Source organism: Salvelinus alpinus, chromosome 26 (assembly GCF_045679555.1).
Source record: "Salvelinus alpinus chromosome 26, SLU_Salpinus.1, whole genome shotgun sequence".
Lineage (NCBI taxonomy): Eukaryota > Metazoa > Chordata > Actinopteri > Salmoniformes > Salmonidae > Salvelinus > Salvelinus alpinus.
Genome location: NC_092111.1, coordinates 5,449,899 through 5,465,203, shown reverse-complemented (window position 1 = coordinate 5,465,203; position 15,305 = coordinate 5,449,899). Strand labels below are relative to the sequence as shown.

The following is a 15,305-nucleotide window of genomic DNA, read 5'->3' as shown; positions in this document are numbered from 1 at the left end:
CCTCTGGTCTGATGAAACAAAAATAGAACTGTTTGGCCATAATGGGAATCGTTATGTTTGGAGGAAAAAGGGGGAAGCTTGCAAGCCGAAGAACACCATCCCAACCGTGAAGCACGGGGTGGCAGCATCATGCTGTGGGGGTGCTTTGCTGCAGGAGGGACTGGTGCACTTCACAAAATAGATGGCATCATGAGGCAGGAAAATGATGTGGATATATTGAGGCAACATCTCAAGACATTAGTCAGGAAGTGTATGTAAACTTCTGACCCACTGGGAATGTGATGAAAGAAATAAAAGCTGAAATAAATCATTCTCTCTACTATTATTCTGACATTTCACGTTCTTAAAATAAAGTGGTGATCCTAACTGACATAACAGGGATTTTTAGGATTACATTTCAGGAATTGTGAAAAACTGAGTTTAAATGTATTTGGCTAAGGTGTATGTAAAGTTCAGACTTCAACTGTATACAGTAAGTGGACACGCTGATAGACATACTGGGAAACAGACAGGTGGATATACAGTAAAAACAATAGACAGCCTAACAGACAAGCAAAGACAAATATAGAGAATACAGAGGCTACCTCTCTTTAGGGGTAGCGGGGGAGCAGCAGTCAAGCATACAGAACTAGAACTGAAAGTTTTCAAAATAACTAAAGATGACTGCAAAAAAGGTAACAGTTTTTTTCTCTTTTTCAGACCTGGCCTACGCACCCAACATTGCCACTCCCATTCCATGTAGCCCAAGACCTGAAAAGTAAGCAGTGGTGTAAAGTATTACTTAAAGTAGGTTTTTGGGGTATCTGTACTTTACTTTACTATTTATATTTTTGACTACTTTTACTTCACTACATTCCTAAAGAAAATGATGTACTTTTTACTCCATACATTTTCCCTGACACCCAAAAGTACTTCTTACATTTTGAATGCTTAGCAGGACAGGAAAATGGTCTAATTCAAATACTTATCAAGCGAACATCCCTGGTCATCCCTACTTCCTCTAATCTGGCAGATTCACTAAGCATGCTTTGTTTGTAAACTATATCTTAGTGTTGGAGCGTGTCCCTGGCTATCCGTAAATAAAAAAAACATGAAAATTAGGCTGTCTGGTACATTTACTTATTTAAAAGCAAATACTTTTAGACTTTTACTTAAGTAGTATTTTACTGGGTGACTTTCATTTTTACTTGAGTCATTTTTTATTAATGTATCTTTACTTTTACTCAAGTATGACATTTGGGTGCTTTTACCCCCCACCGAAGGTAAGGATATTTCTTTTATTTTCAGTCAAAACTAACCAACACAAATGATCCATCATACTTCACTTACCTTTCAAGGAAGTCATCTGAAGGTGAATAGAATCAAGTGCTCTATAGGTCATCTTTTTTCTCAAAGATCTAGCAGTGAGGAAGATCACTTGGTCAGCCATTTTGAGCTCGGAACCGATTTACCACCAGAACAATTGAATTACAACTCCCTGAGTCATCCTATAATGATTCCCTTTAAGGTTGTTCTACCAAGGAAGCTAAATAGCAAACTAATGATAATGTTCTACAGTGATGGGTATTTCATGTCACATTTGATCTTCGTACAATGCGGGTTGCATGTTTGAGCTTTGACATACTGTACTTCTTACTGAGTTACAAGTGGTGAGGTTACCAGTTGGTCATGTCCTGATCCTGCAGTATTGTATGTAGTGAATTGCTAGGGAATCATGGAGAAGCAGAGGGGTATAAAGAAGAGCATGTGGCTTTGAGAAGCTTCACATTACATTTTTGTCTTTGTAACCCCCCGTCCCCCGTTCCCACCAGCAGAATAAGAGCTACATTCTGCCCCGGCGACACAATAGAGCCCTTCATATCCAGATATTGTCACAATGTGTTTTTGCAGCACCATATGCACACCTACACCCAGTTCAATGGTTCATTTGGTTATGCTACGCACTTTACCTGATCAACCCATTCTTGTTTACTGTGTTCGTTTAGAAATGTGTATAGGCTCCCTTCAGCGTTTGTGTTTGTGTGTGTGTGTGTGTGTGTGTGTGTGTGTGTGTGTGTGTGTGTGTGTGTGTGTGTGTGTGTGTGTGTGTGTGTGTGTGTGTGTGTGTGTGTGTGTGTGTGTGTGTGTGTGTGTGTGTGTGTGTGTGTGTGTGTGTGTGTGTGTGTGTGTGTGTGTGTGTGTGTGTGTGTGTGTGTGTGTGTGTGTGTGCCGTGTCAGTTTAGGCATCACAATTAATCATGCTTCAATATATGTAGATCAGTGGCTTTTCAGATACAGTATATGTGCTGATTTATTGTGTGTGCAGAACTAGGCTTGGTGAATGTGTGCACAGGACAGTACTGAGGAAGTGGCCAGTGGTGGTCTAGCCGTTTACTGTGGCTGCCTTTGGAGCACTGTCTCCCTTCACTGTCTCTATCCAATAAATAAATACAAACTTTAAAACAATGAGTTGCTAGTGTAGAGCGTTGTACAATGGTGCAACCCAGTGCCAGTGAGGGCTGCCAGTGTAACCCGCTCCACCCCAACAGGGCGGCAGGGCGTGGGTTAATGTCTGAGGACCGGAGGAATGTGTCCTGGTCGACAGGGAGAATTCCTCAGTCCTGCATGAGTAGGTCACAGTGCCGACAAGAGCCTGCCTCTTATTTTAGCACACACCCTCCCGCCTGCCCTCTCTCTCTCTTATCGCTCTCTTTTTCTGTCTCTCTCTCTCTCCCCCCTAACCCAGGCCCTTTCTGCCCCGCTCTCTTTCACGGGTAGTCTATTCCTGTCTATCAACCTCTTGCTCATTCTTCCTGCTTCTCTGTCTTACTTTCTGCTCTCTTCTCACTCCTGTTCATTGTGTCTCATTTTGTCTTGATCTCCACGTCTCTCTATTCACATTCACATATCCTCCACTTACATTAGGTATCCTATTATCCTTATGCACTATACCTACCCTTCGTTGATCTCTTTCTCCTTCTCTCAATTCAATTTCAATTCAATTCCATTTTAAGGGCTTTATTGGCATGGGAAACATATGTTAACATTGCCAATGCAAGTGAAGTAGATAATACTGTAGCTCTCTCTCTCGCTCTCTTCGGCACATGGAGTTCAGTACCTGTGGTGCTGGGGGGTTGGTTGAGAAAGGGAAAGATACAGACTGTGCGTCTGTGCGTACTTGTTATTAATGCAGCGCGGTACAGTGTCTGTATAGTGTGCCTGGTGCTGGTGGTCATGTATGATTTATAACATGTGTTCCCAAACACAGGAGGTTGGTGGCACCTTAATTGCGGAGCACGAGCTTGTGGTAATGGCTGGAGTGGAATGAGTGGAATGGTATCAAATACGTCCGACACAAAATTTGAAATTGTGTTTTTTACATTGGATAAAAGTAGAGACTCAGAGCTCAAAAATTGTATAACATTCTATTGAAATGGTTACTTGCATAGTGGAGTCTTTTGTTTAGACATGTAGCTAGCTAGCCAGCTAAACAACAAGCCATAATCCCAACTCATTATGTTACTACCCTGCATGAATCTGCAGGTAGCTAAACCACCAGGTTCAATGTTAGCGAGCTAACATTGACTAGCAATGCAAATGGCTCTGAGATACTAATAATATTACCACACAGATCATACACATAACATTAGCTAGCGAGCCAGCCAGCTAACGTTATGTTAGCTAGCTAACAGTACACTTTAACTTGAAATGAAAACGACTTTCTGACAAAATTATACATGGACACTCCCTCTCTGTCACGGATGCCATAGTTGCCTTAGTTTGAAGTTGTAATCCAGAGACAGGTGTTTTATATAACAGCCTTCTGTGTGTTCTCTTTTTGACTCATTTCGTAATTTAACAATTTTATTTATAGATGGCAAAAGTATTTACAAATGGCATGCAAGTTTGTTATTGTTCCAGAAAGCATTTCTGCCCAAAAACGCATTTTCATTCAAAAAATGTAGTTTATGTTCAAAAGGCTCTGCTGTGAAGTAGTGACGCACGACATACGCGTAGTTTCCTGAAATGAGTCACATATGAGCTATCTGGATATCTGACTGTAGTAACCCAAAGCTGTGATTCTCTCTTTCTGTAACCTCCCCCCCTACTATCCCCAATCCTGACTGGTTCATATTGTGAGTGACAGACTCAAAGATAGCCCCCTCAGGTACGCTGATGTTCTAGCTTCTGTCAGATGGGGGATTTGACATACTTTAAACCTCATACACATGCCCCTTGAATGAAAGCACATTTCACATACACAGATGTAGGGCATCTCATATCTGACGCAAAGGAAGCTTTTAATGCCAGATTGGCAGGGAATAGAACTTAGCTCAGGGGGGCAGACAGAGGGAGGGAGGGCGGGAGAGAGAGAGAGAGGGGGAAGGGGGAAAAAGAGATCAGAGAGAGAGTCTCCTGGTCTGTCTCACTCAGACACACAGACAAACATACACACACAGCTCTGTATTACTATACTTGTGAGGACTTTTTACCCTAACCCTAAACCAAACCCTTACAATAACCCTAATTCTAACCCTAAACCTAACCCGAAGCCTAAAATAGCCTCAGAATTGTCCTTGGTTTACCATTGTTGTGAGCACTTCCATTGCTGTGAGCACTTTGTGCGCTGAGGTGGGAGGGGTGGCAATATCTGAGGTGTGTCTTTTAAAACATGTGCCAACGTGCCAATTTCAGGCAGTGCTGGTGGGGATATTTAAGACCAACCAAAAGCTGGTCATAGCGGTTATGACATGGATTTTGAAGTTGGAAGCACAGCCTATCCAGCCGTGATGCACAGTGCCCGTATGCGCATGGAGCAAGAGGGATGTGCTTTTCCCCCCCCCATGTATTTTAATTTGATTAAAAACCAAGCATAGCCTCCCCTCCTCTCAATGAAGGCAGTTTTTTGTAATGCCCAAGAGAGAGAGAGATACTTACTTATCTTGGACACATTCTATAACTATTCTCACAATGATATAGTTTGCACACGAACCGCCCGTTTGGAAAACTAAATAGAGTTCACTCTTCCATAGGGGGGATTAGTGTAGTGTACTACGGTGATTTGAGACTCGTAGTAAGATGGGATGGTTTGAAGAGTTCGAGATATTTGACCAAGGACAGCTAATCAGCTGTACCAGTGATTGTCTGAGACGGGAGTTTGTCGCCAAGAAGTACTCTATATTTTTATTAACTAGGAAAGTCAGTTAAGAACATTCTTATTTACAATGACGGCCTAGCAACAGTGAGTTAACTGCCTTATTCAGGGGCAGAACGACAGATTTTTACCTTGTCAGCTCGGGAATTCGATCTAGCAACCTTTCAGTTACTGGCCCAACGCTCTAACCACTAGGCTACCTGTCGCCTCAAAAGCACAGAACCAGTCGTACGTGATGTGATCATGGTTCAAGACTTCTAATACATTTCTGTCATGGTTCCACGTGTCACCAGAGGGCTGCAGAGATCATCCTAGAGACATTAACGACACTCAGGTGTGTCCTGTTTACTCATTATGATTTCCCTGTTAAAAGAGGTGTGTTTTCTGTTGTTCTTTTCTGAAGCTGTGTGCGTTTGTCTCCTGAGTTTTCGAGACTTAGTGTTTGTTGTTTTCCCAGTGTTACTGTGATCCTTCCTTTACCGTTTCTCAGTAAAGCATTATGCTTATCCTTAACTTCTTTGGGAACGGGGGCAGTATTGAGTATCTTGGATGAATAAGGTGCCCAGAGTAAACTGCCTGCTACTCAGGCCCAAAAGCTAGAATATGCATATAATTAGTAGATTTGGATAGAAAACAATATGAAGTTTCTAAAACTGTTTGAATGATGTCTGTGAGTATAACAGAACTCATATGGCAGGCGAGAAAGTGGGAAATCTAAGGTTTGTAGGTTTTCAAGTCTTTGCCTATCCAATATACAGTGTCTATGGGGTCATATTGCACTTCCTAAGGCTTCCACTAGATGTCAACAGTCTTTAGAACCTTGTTTCAGGCTTCTACTATGAAGGGGGAGCGAATAAGAGCTGTTTGACTAAGAGGTCTGGCAGAATGCCATGAGCTAAGTCAGGCGCGCGGCCGTGAGAGCGAGCTGCGTTCCTTTTCATTTCTAAAGACAAAGGAATTGTCCGGTTGAAACATTATTGAAGATTTATGATAAAAACCTCCTAAAGATTTATTCTATACATCGTTTGACATGTTTCTATGAACTGTAATATAACTTTTTTGACTTTTCGTCTGAACTAATTGCTCGCGCATTGTGCATTTGGATTACTGGGCTAAAAGCGCGAACAAAAAGGAGGTATTTGGACATAAATGATGGACTTTATTGAACAAAACAAACATTTATTGTGGAACTGGGATTCCTGGGAGTGCATTCCGATGAAGATCATCAAAGGTAAGTGAATATTTATAATGCTATTTCTGAGTTTTTTGATACCTCTCCTTCTTTGGAAAATGGCTGTGTTTTTATGTGACTTGGCGCTGACCTAACATAATCACAATGTGTGCTTTCGCCGTAAAGCCTTTTTGAAATCAGACACTGTGGCTGGATTAACGAGAAGTTTATCTTTAAAATAGTGTATAATACTTGTATGTTTGAGGAATTTTAATTATGAGATTTCTGTTTGAATTTGGCACCCTGCAATTTCACTGGTTGTTGTCGTGATGGGACGCTAGCATCCCACATATCCCAGAGAAGTTAACAACTGATTCCTTGTCTGGTCTCATCTCTGCACCTGGTCCAACCTCACCATGTCACAGCAATCTTCAGCCTACAACATGGACCCAGCAGAGGTCAGTCAGGTCAAGAATATTGTAACCCACCAAGGAGCACTGCTGGGGCGGCAGCAAGAACAACTCTTTCAGATATCAGAAACCCTCCGGGCAATTACCGACTCCCTCCAACCACAGTCCAACCCCAACCCAGGAGCAGCCAATGTCCAAGTCTCATCACCCAGTGCTACAGGCGTTGCCGTAGTTCCTCCAGGGGACCTCCACCGGGAATCCAAGATCCCAGCCCCTGAGTGGTATGACGGCCACCCTGGAGGATGCAAGGGGTTCCTCATCCAGTGCTCTCTGGTGTTTGAGCTACTGTCCTCCTCGTTCCACACTGATAGGGCTATTATCGCCTATATAATCTCTCTACTCTCGGGCAAGGTCCTGGAGTGGGAAATGGCGGTGTGGGAACAGCAGCCACCATCCTGCAGCTCCATATTAGCCTTCGCTGTGACAAGACTTCGACCACCCAGTCGGCAGACGAGAATCGGCCAGCCGACCGTTCAACATCCGCCAAAGGGCCAGACCAGTGGCTGACTTCGCCATTGAGTTCCGCACCCTCGCTGCCGAGAGTGGATTGCTTTTCACCAGGGGTTGTCTAACTCCATTAAGGATGAACTGGCCTCTCGGGAACTGGGAGAGGACATCAAGTCCCTGATAATGCTGGCAATCAGGATAGATGGCCGCCTCCAAGAACGCGAGACATCGCTTTTTTGACACCACCCCAGTGCCCTGGTTTTCTGAGCACCCCAAGCCCCCCGAACCCAGCATTGAGGAGCCCATGCAGCTGGGACGCACACGTCTGAGCCCACAGGAGCGTGACAGGCACACATGCACGAAGTCTGCTGCCTCTACTGCGGAAGCTCGGCCATCACCGTGCTACATGCCCAGAGCTGACTGGAAAACGCCAGGGCTCCACAGGACAAGGGGATACCCTGACGAGCTGTGCAGTTATCCCCTGGCTACCTATTCACCATCTGTCACTACCCGCAACCCTCCACTGGGACAACCGTCAGCACCAGATTAAAGCCTTCGTGGACTCCAGGGACTCAGATAATTTCATTGATCAGGACTTCAGCAGAGAATTACAAATCCCCTGCGTGAAATATACAATCCCTCTGCAGATTCAAGCCCTCGATGGATGCCCCATTGGCTCCGGTCAGGTGTAATATCAGACCAAGCCCATTCTACTGCATGTTGGGGTGAATCACTCAGACTCTTAGTTTTCTTTTGATCACGGCTCCTGAGAACCTTGGCTAGCACTACATAACCCACTACTCTCCTGGACACATACTAGACTGGGGAAAGAACTGCCAGACTAAATGTCTAAGACCCCCACCTAGAGCCTCGCCGCATCCCCCTGCATCCATTGAAGACCAAGACTTCTTCGTTCTCCCTTCCGAATACTTCGACCTCCGGGAGGCCTTCAGTAAGAGGCAAGCCACCACCCTCTCTCCTCATCGTCCATACGATTGCGCCATAGATCTCCTACCTGGCTCCACCACTCCCCGGGGCCGTCTTTACTCCCTCTCGATCCCTGAAGCTGCAGTCATGGACAATTACATCCGGGAGTTGCTGGAGGCAGGTTTCATTCGCTCCTCAGAAGGATGGAGGTCTGCGTCCCACCATCGACTACCGAGGGTTAAACAGGATCACAATTAAGAACCGTTACCCCCTACCCCTTCTGTCCGCCGCCTTGGAGCTGGACCAGGGGCCCAATTCTTCACCAAACTGGACCGCTGCAACGCTTACAATCTGGTCAGAATCAGGGAGGGAGATGAATGTAAAACTGCCTTTTACATCCCTAGTAGCCACTATGAGTATTTAGTCATGCCATTCGGATTATCAAACTCACCGGCAGTCTTCCAAGCATTGGTCAATGACACTCTTAGGGATATATTGAATTGGTTCGTCTTTGTTTACCTCGACGACATCCTGATCTTCTCCAAGACCCTTCCGGAACACATCCTGCACGTCTGCCAAGTCCTGGGACACCTCCTGCAGAGTCAACTATACGTCAAGATTGAGAAGTGTGAGTTCCATGTATCCCAAGTCTCTTTCCTGGGCCACATCTCTACCGCCAGCATCCAAATGGACCCTGTTAAGGTTAGGACGGTTACTGACTGGCCCCATCCCGCCTCACTCAAACAAGTCCAGCGGTTCCTCGGGCTTGCCAATTTTTACAGGCATTTTTACAGAACTTTGGTACGATGGCAGCGCCTCTCACAGCCCTAACCCGCAAGACCCAGACCCGCATGACCGTTCTGGAATTCTTCCAAATGGTACCTAAGGGTGGTATTCCTCTGAGTATAGAGTATAGAGATCACGGTACGACAAGCCCAGACCCGAGAACCTGACCCCGGCGGAGGTCCCACTAACAGACTTTATGTTCCGCGATCAGTCCGTTCTCGAGTGCTAAAACGGGGACACTCTAAATTAACTGGGCTTCCAGGGGTTAATTGGACACTGGAGTTCCTTTAGGCGGAAATTCTGGTGGCCCAACATGATTGAGGATAAGAGATCATTGGTTGCGGCCTGTTTCACCTGTGCCCAAAGCAAGTCCTCATGAAAGCAACCGGCTGGGTTGCTGCAACCTCTGCCCATCCCCAGCTGGCCCTGGTCCCACCTGTCTATAGACTTTATCACAGGGGTACCTCCATCCCAAGGTCTTAACACTATCCTGGTAGTCGTTGATTGGTTCTCCAAGGCAGCCGATTTCATTGCCTTACCCAAGTTGCCCTCAGCGAAAGAGACCGCTGGTCTCATGATTACCCATGTCTTTTGACTACACGGACTTCCCCAGGACATTGTCTCGGATCATGGGCCCCAGTTCGTCGCATGGTACTGGAAAGTCTTCTGCCCCTGTCGGGGAAATTGGGCTTGTGGTTCCACCCACAGTCGAATGGGCAAACAAAGCGGGCCAACCAGGAGTTGGAGTTCCTCCGCTGTTTCGTCTCCACCCAGGCCAGCAACTGGAGCAAGTTCCTTGTCTGGGCGGAGTATGCTCACAACACACTGCCAAACTCGTCCACTGGACTGTCACCATTCGAGTGTCAGTTCGCCGCCGCCCCCCCCCCCCCCCCCTGTTTCCTGAACAAGATGCCGAAGCAGTGGTGCCATCAGCCGAGGCGTTCCTTCGACGATGTTGACTCACCTGGATCAGAGCGCGATCCTCCTTACTCTGTTCATCTCACTGACACCAACACGAGGCAAACCGGCACTGAAGGCCTCTTCGGCTCCTCCATCTGGGTCAACAAGTGTGGCTGTCCACCTATGATCTTCCCTTAAAGGTGGACTTGCAGAAGCTCGCTCTACGCTATGTAGGACCATTCAAGATCCCGAGTCTCATCAACCCGGTCACCTATCGTCTCCAGCTTCCCAGGTCTATAAGGGTCTGTCCATCCTTCCATGTCTCCCGTCTCAAGCTGGTAAGGACCAGTCCCTTCTCTTCCCCCACACCTGCCCCTCCGCCCCCTCGACTTGTCGATGGTCGCCCGGCCTACACGGTCCGATGCCTGTTGGAGGCTCGTCAGGTTCAAGGCACCCTGCAGTACCTGATGGACTGGGAGGGCTACGGCCCGAGGAGCGGGCGTGGGTGCTTGCCCAGGAGATCCTGGATCCGGGACTCATTCGGGACTTCACCAACTATGTGGTGGTCGCCCTGGCTCCGCGACTGGTGCCGCACCTAGAAGGGGAGGTACTGTCATGGTTCCACCTGTCACCAGGGGGCAGCAGAGACCGTCCTAGAGACATTAACGACACTCAGGTGTGTCCTATTTACTCATTATGATTTCCCTGTTAAAAGAGGTGTGTTTTCTGAAGCCGTGTGCGTTTGTCTCCTGAGTGAGTTTTCAAGACTTAGTGTTTGTTGTTTTCCCAGTGTTACTGTGATCCTTCCATGACCGTTTCTCAGTAAAGTATTATGCTTATCCTTTACCACTGATTCCTCGTCTGGTCTCTTCTCTGCACCTGGTCCAACCTCACCATGTCACACTTTCCTCCTGAATGGAGAGTTCTATTTATTTAAGGCATGTGTGTTAACCATCAGAAGATTGTTTTGGAGATTTCCTTCCACGTGTTGCAATCTGAGTGTAACAATGACACTGTGAGTTGAGAAGCAGGTGCAGGTGAAACGTTTAATAAAACAACAAACATGAAAACGAGACAGCAATACCGACTGAGGAAGGAACCCAAGGGAGTGACAGATAAAGGGAAGGTAATCAGGGAGGTAATAGAGTCCAGGTGAGTATCCTAACAATCTGCAGGTGCGCGTAATGATGGATGCCAGGTGTGCATACTGATGAATCAAATCAAATCAAAACAAATGTTATTTGTCACATGCGCCGAATGCAACATTTCACCTTACAGTGAAATGCTTACTTACAAGCCCTTAATCAACAATGCAGTTTTAAGAAAATGCAACAAAAAAAGTATGAGATAAGAATAACATAATTAAAAAGCAGCAGTAAAATAACAATAGTGGGGCTATGTACAGGGGGTACCGGTACAGAGTCAATGTGCAGGTGTCGAGGTAATTGAGGTCATAGATAATAACAGAGTAGCAGCAGCGTAGAAGAGGGAGGGGGTCAATGAAAATAGTCTGGGTAGCCATTTGATTAGATGTTCAGGAGTCTTATGGCTTGGGGGTCGAAGCTGTTTAGAAGGCTCTTGGACCTAGACTTGGCGCTCCGGTACCACTTGACGTGCGGTAGCAAAGAGAACAGTCTATGACTAGGGTGGCTGGAGTCTTTGACAATTTTTAGGGCCTTTCTCTGACACTGCCTGGTATAGAGGTCCTGGATGGCAGGAAGCTTGGCCCCGGTGATGTACTGAGCCGTACGCACTACCCTCTGCAGTGCCTTGCGGTCGGAGTCCGAGCAATTGCCATACCAGGCAGCGATGCAACCCGCCAGGATGCTCTTAATGATGCAGCTGTCAAACCTCGTGAGGATCTGATCTTTTCAGTCTCCTGAGGAGGAATAGGTTTTGTCGTGCCCTCTTCACTACTGTCTTGGTGTGCTTGGACCATGTTCGTTTGTTGGTGATGTGGACGCCAAGGAACTTGAAGCTCTCAACCTGCTCCACTGCAGCCCCGTCGATGACAATGGGGGAATGCTCGGTCCTCCTTTTCCTGTAGTCCACAATCATCTCCTTTGTCTTGATCACGTTGAGGGAGAGGATTTTGTCCTGGCACCACACGGTCAGGTCTCTGACCTCCTCCCTATAGGCTGTCTCATTGTTTTCAGTGATCAGGCCTACCACTGTTGTGTCATCTGCAAACGTAATGATGGTATTGGAGTCGTGCCTGGCCGTGCAGGGAGTACAGGATGGGACTGAGCACGCACCCCTGAGGGGCCCCCGTGTTGAGGATAAGCGTGGCAGATGTGTTGTTACCTACCCTTACCACCTGGGGGCAGCCTGTCAGGAAGTCCAGGATCCAGTTGCAGAGGGAGGTGTTTAGTCCCAGGGTCCTTAGCTTAGTGATGAGTTTGAGGGCAATATGGTGTTGAACGCTGAGCTGTAGTCAATGAATAGCATTCTCACATAGGTGTTCCTTTTGCCCAGCTGTGAAAGGGCAGTGTGGAGTGCAATAGATTGCATCATCTGTGGATCTGTTGGGGTGGTATGCAAATTGGAGTGGGTCTAGGGTTTCTGGGATAATGGCGTTAATGTGAGCCATGACCAGCCTTTCAAAGCATTTCATGGCTACAGACGCGAGTGCTACGGGTCGGAAGTCATTTAGGCAGGTTACCTTAGTGTTCTTGGGCACAGGGACTATGGTGCTCTGCTTGAAACATGTTGGTATTACACACTCAGACGGGGAGAGATTGAAAATGTCAGTGAAGACACTTGCCAGTTGGTCAGCGCATACTCGGAGTACACATCCTGGTAATCCGTCTGGCCCTGCGGCCTTGTGAATGTTGACCTGTTTACAGGTCTTACTCACATCGGCTGCGGAGAGAGTGATCACACAGTCATCCGGAACAGCTGACGCTCTCATGCATGTTTCAATGTTACTTGCCTCGAAGCGAGCATAGAAGTTTTTTAGCTCGTCTGGTTGGCTCGTGTCACTGGGCAGCTCTCGGCTGTGCTTCCCTTTGTAGTCTGTAATAGTTTGCCAGCCCTGCCATGTCAGACTGAGGGACACCTGAGAGAGGCAAAGCCTGAAACCTTTTGTTGTCTTCACTTCTTTGTGTACCGAGCTCTGGTTGCGAGCTTGGTTGCTTGGTTGGGTACTCATTCTGTAGCACGTGACCGTTCTGGAATTCTTCCAAATGGTACCTAAGGGTGGTATTACTCTGCATGGCAGAGTCCACTTGGGCGCTTAGAGTACTTAATCTAGACACGTGAGTGTCACACTGTCTCCGTTCAGCCTCATACTTATCCGTCATGGTTTGCAGGTAGAGGTCTTGAGTGCGGAGTGAGCGATTCAGTGATGAGATTTCCTCCGCTTGTTGAGAAATATATTTTTTTTCATCTTTCTCGCCTTGGTTCTCTCAAATCATTTGATCAGCAACTTCAATGAGTTCCTCTGTTTTTTCATCCAACTTGGTCATGGTGTTCATTAATTGAAAGTTTGGTTTGCAGCATTTGGACTAGAACATTCCTGCTTTGAGTGTTGTTAATCAAAACTGCATGCATGTTATCAAGTTGTGCGCCCCTGTTTGTAGAAAACTTGCGTACTATTGTTTGTACAGATGAACGTGGTACCTTCAGGCATTTGGAAATTGCTCCCAAGGATGAACCAGATTTGTGGAGGTCTACAATTGTTTTTCTGAGGTCTTGGCTGATTTCTTTTGATTTTCCCATGATGTCAAGAAAAGAGGCACTGAGTTTGAAGGTAGGCCTTGAAATATATCCACAGGTACACCTCCAATTGACTCAAATGATGTCAATTAGCCTATCAGAAACTTCTAAAGCCATGACATCATTTTATGGAATTTTCCAAGCTGTTTAAAGGCAGTCAACTTAGTGTATTTAAACTTCTGACCCACTTGAATTGTGATACAGTGAATTATAAGTGAAATAATCTGTCTGTAAACAATTTTTGGAAAAATGACTTGTGTCAGGTACAAAGTAGATGTCCTAACCGACTATAGTTTGTTAACAAGACATTTGTGGAGTTGTTGAAATACTAGTTTTAATGACTCCAACCTAAGTGTATGTAAACTTCCGACTTCAACTGTATGTTCATATAAAGGTAGTCAATATAACTTGGAACATGTTGAATCCGCTTAAAAAAGATGCCAAGTTCCATGGGGGTAAAATAAGGATGATATTTCATGATAATGTACAGTACCAGTCAAAAGTTTGGACACACTCTTGGCATTCTCTCAACCAGCTTCATAGTCACCTGGAATGCATTTCAATTAACAGGTGTGCTTTGTTAAAAGTTGATTGTGGAATTTCTTTCCTTAATGCGTTTGAGGCAATCAGTTGTGTTGTGACAAGGTAGGGGTGGTATACAGAAGATAGCCCTATTTGGTAAAAGACAAAGTCCATATTAGGGCAAGAACAGCTCAAATAAGCAAAGAGAAACACTTTACGACATGAAAGATTCTTTTTTTTCAAGAACAAGTTTCTTCAAGTGCAGACGCAAAAACCATCAAGCTCTATGACGAAACTGGCTCTCATGAGGACCGACACAGGAAATGAAGACCCAGAGTTACCTCTGCTGCAGAAGATATGTTCATTAGAGTTAACTGCACCTCAGACTGCAGCCCAAATAAATGCTTTACAGAGTTCAAGTAACAGACACATCTCAACATCAACTGTATAGAGGAGACTGCATGAATCAGGCCTTCATGGTCAAATTGCTGCAAAGAAACCACTACTAAAGGACACCAATAAGAAGAAGAGACTTGCTTGGGCCAAGAAACACGATCAATAAACTGGTGGAAATCTGTCCTTTGGTCTGATGTGTCTAAATTTGTGATTTGTGAGACGCAAAGTGAAGCATAAAGGAGGAGGTGTGATGGTGTGGGGGTGCTTTGCTGGTGACACTGTGATTTATTTAGAATTCAAGGCACACTTAACCAGCATGGCTACCACAGCATTCTGCAGCGATACGCCATCCCATCTGGTTTACGCTTAGTGGGACGATCATTTGTTTTTCAACAGGACAATGACCCGACACACCTCCAGGCTGTGTAAGGGCTATTTGACCAAGAATGAGAGTGATGGAGTGCTGCATCAGATGACCTGGCCTCCACAATCACATGACCTCAACCCAATTTAGATGGTTTGGGATGAGTTGAACCATAGAATGAAGGTAAAGCAGCCAACAAGTGCTCAGCAAATGTGGGAACTGCTTCAAGACTGTTGGAATAGGCATTCCAGGTGAAGCTGGTTGAGAGAATACCAAGAGTGTGCAAAGCTGTCATCAAGGCAGTGAGTTGAAGAATCTAACATATTAAATATATTTTGATTTGTTTAATACTTTTTTGGTTACTACATGATTCCATGTGTTATTTCATAGTTTTGATGTCTTCACTATTATTCTACAATGTAGAAAATAGTACAAATAAAGAAAAACCCTTAAATGAGTAGGTGTGTCCAA

The 15,305-nt window shown here is 45.7% G+C and overlaps 1 long non-coding RNA gene across 1 annotated transcript in view; it reads left to right on the top strand.

Annotated features, from left to right (window-relative positions):
- LOC139554503 (uncharacterized) overlaps positions 1–15,305 on the top strand; it is a 39,172-nt gene that overhangs the window by 6,461 nt on the left and 17,406 nt on the right. Inside the window, exon 2 of the long non-coding RNA XR_011670852.1 lies at positions 700–757. This is a non-coding gene — a long non-coding RNA (uncharacterized lncRNA). The remainder of the gene's footprint in view (positions 1–699; positions 758–15,305) is intronic.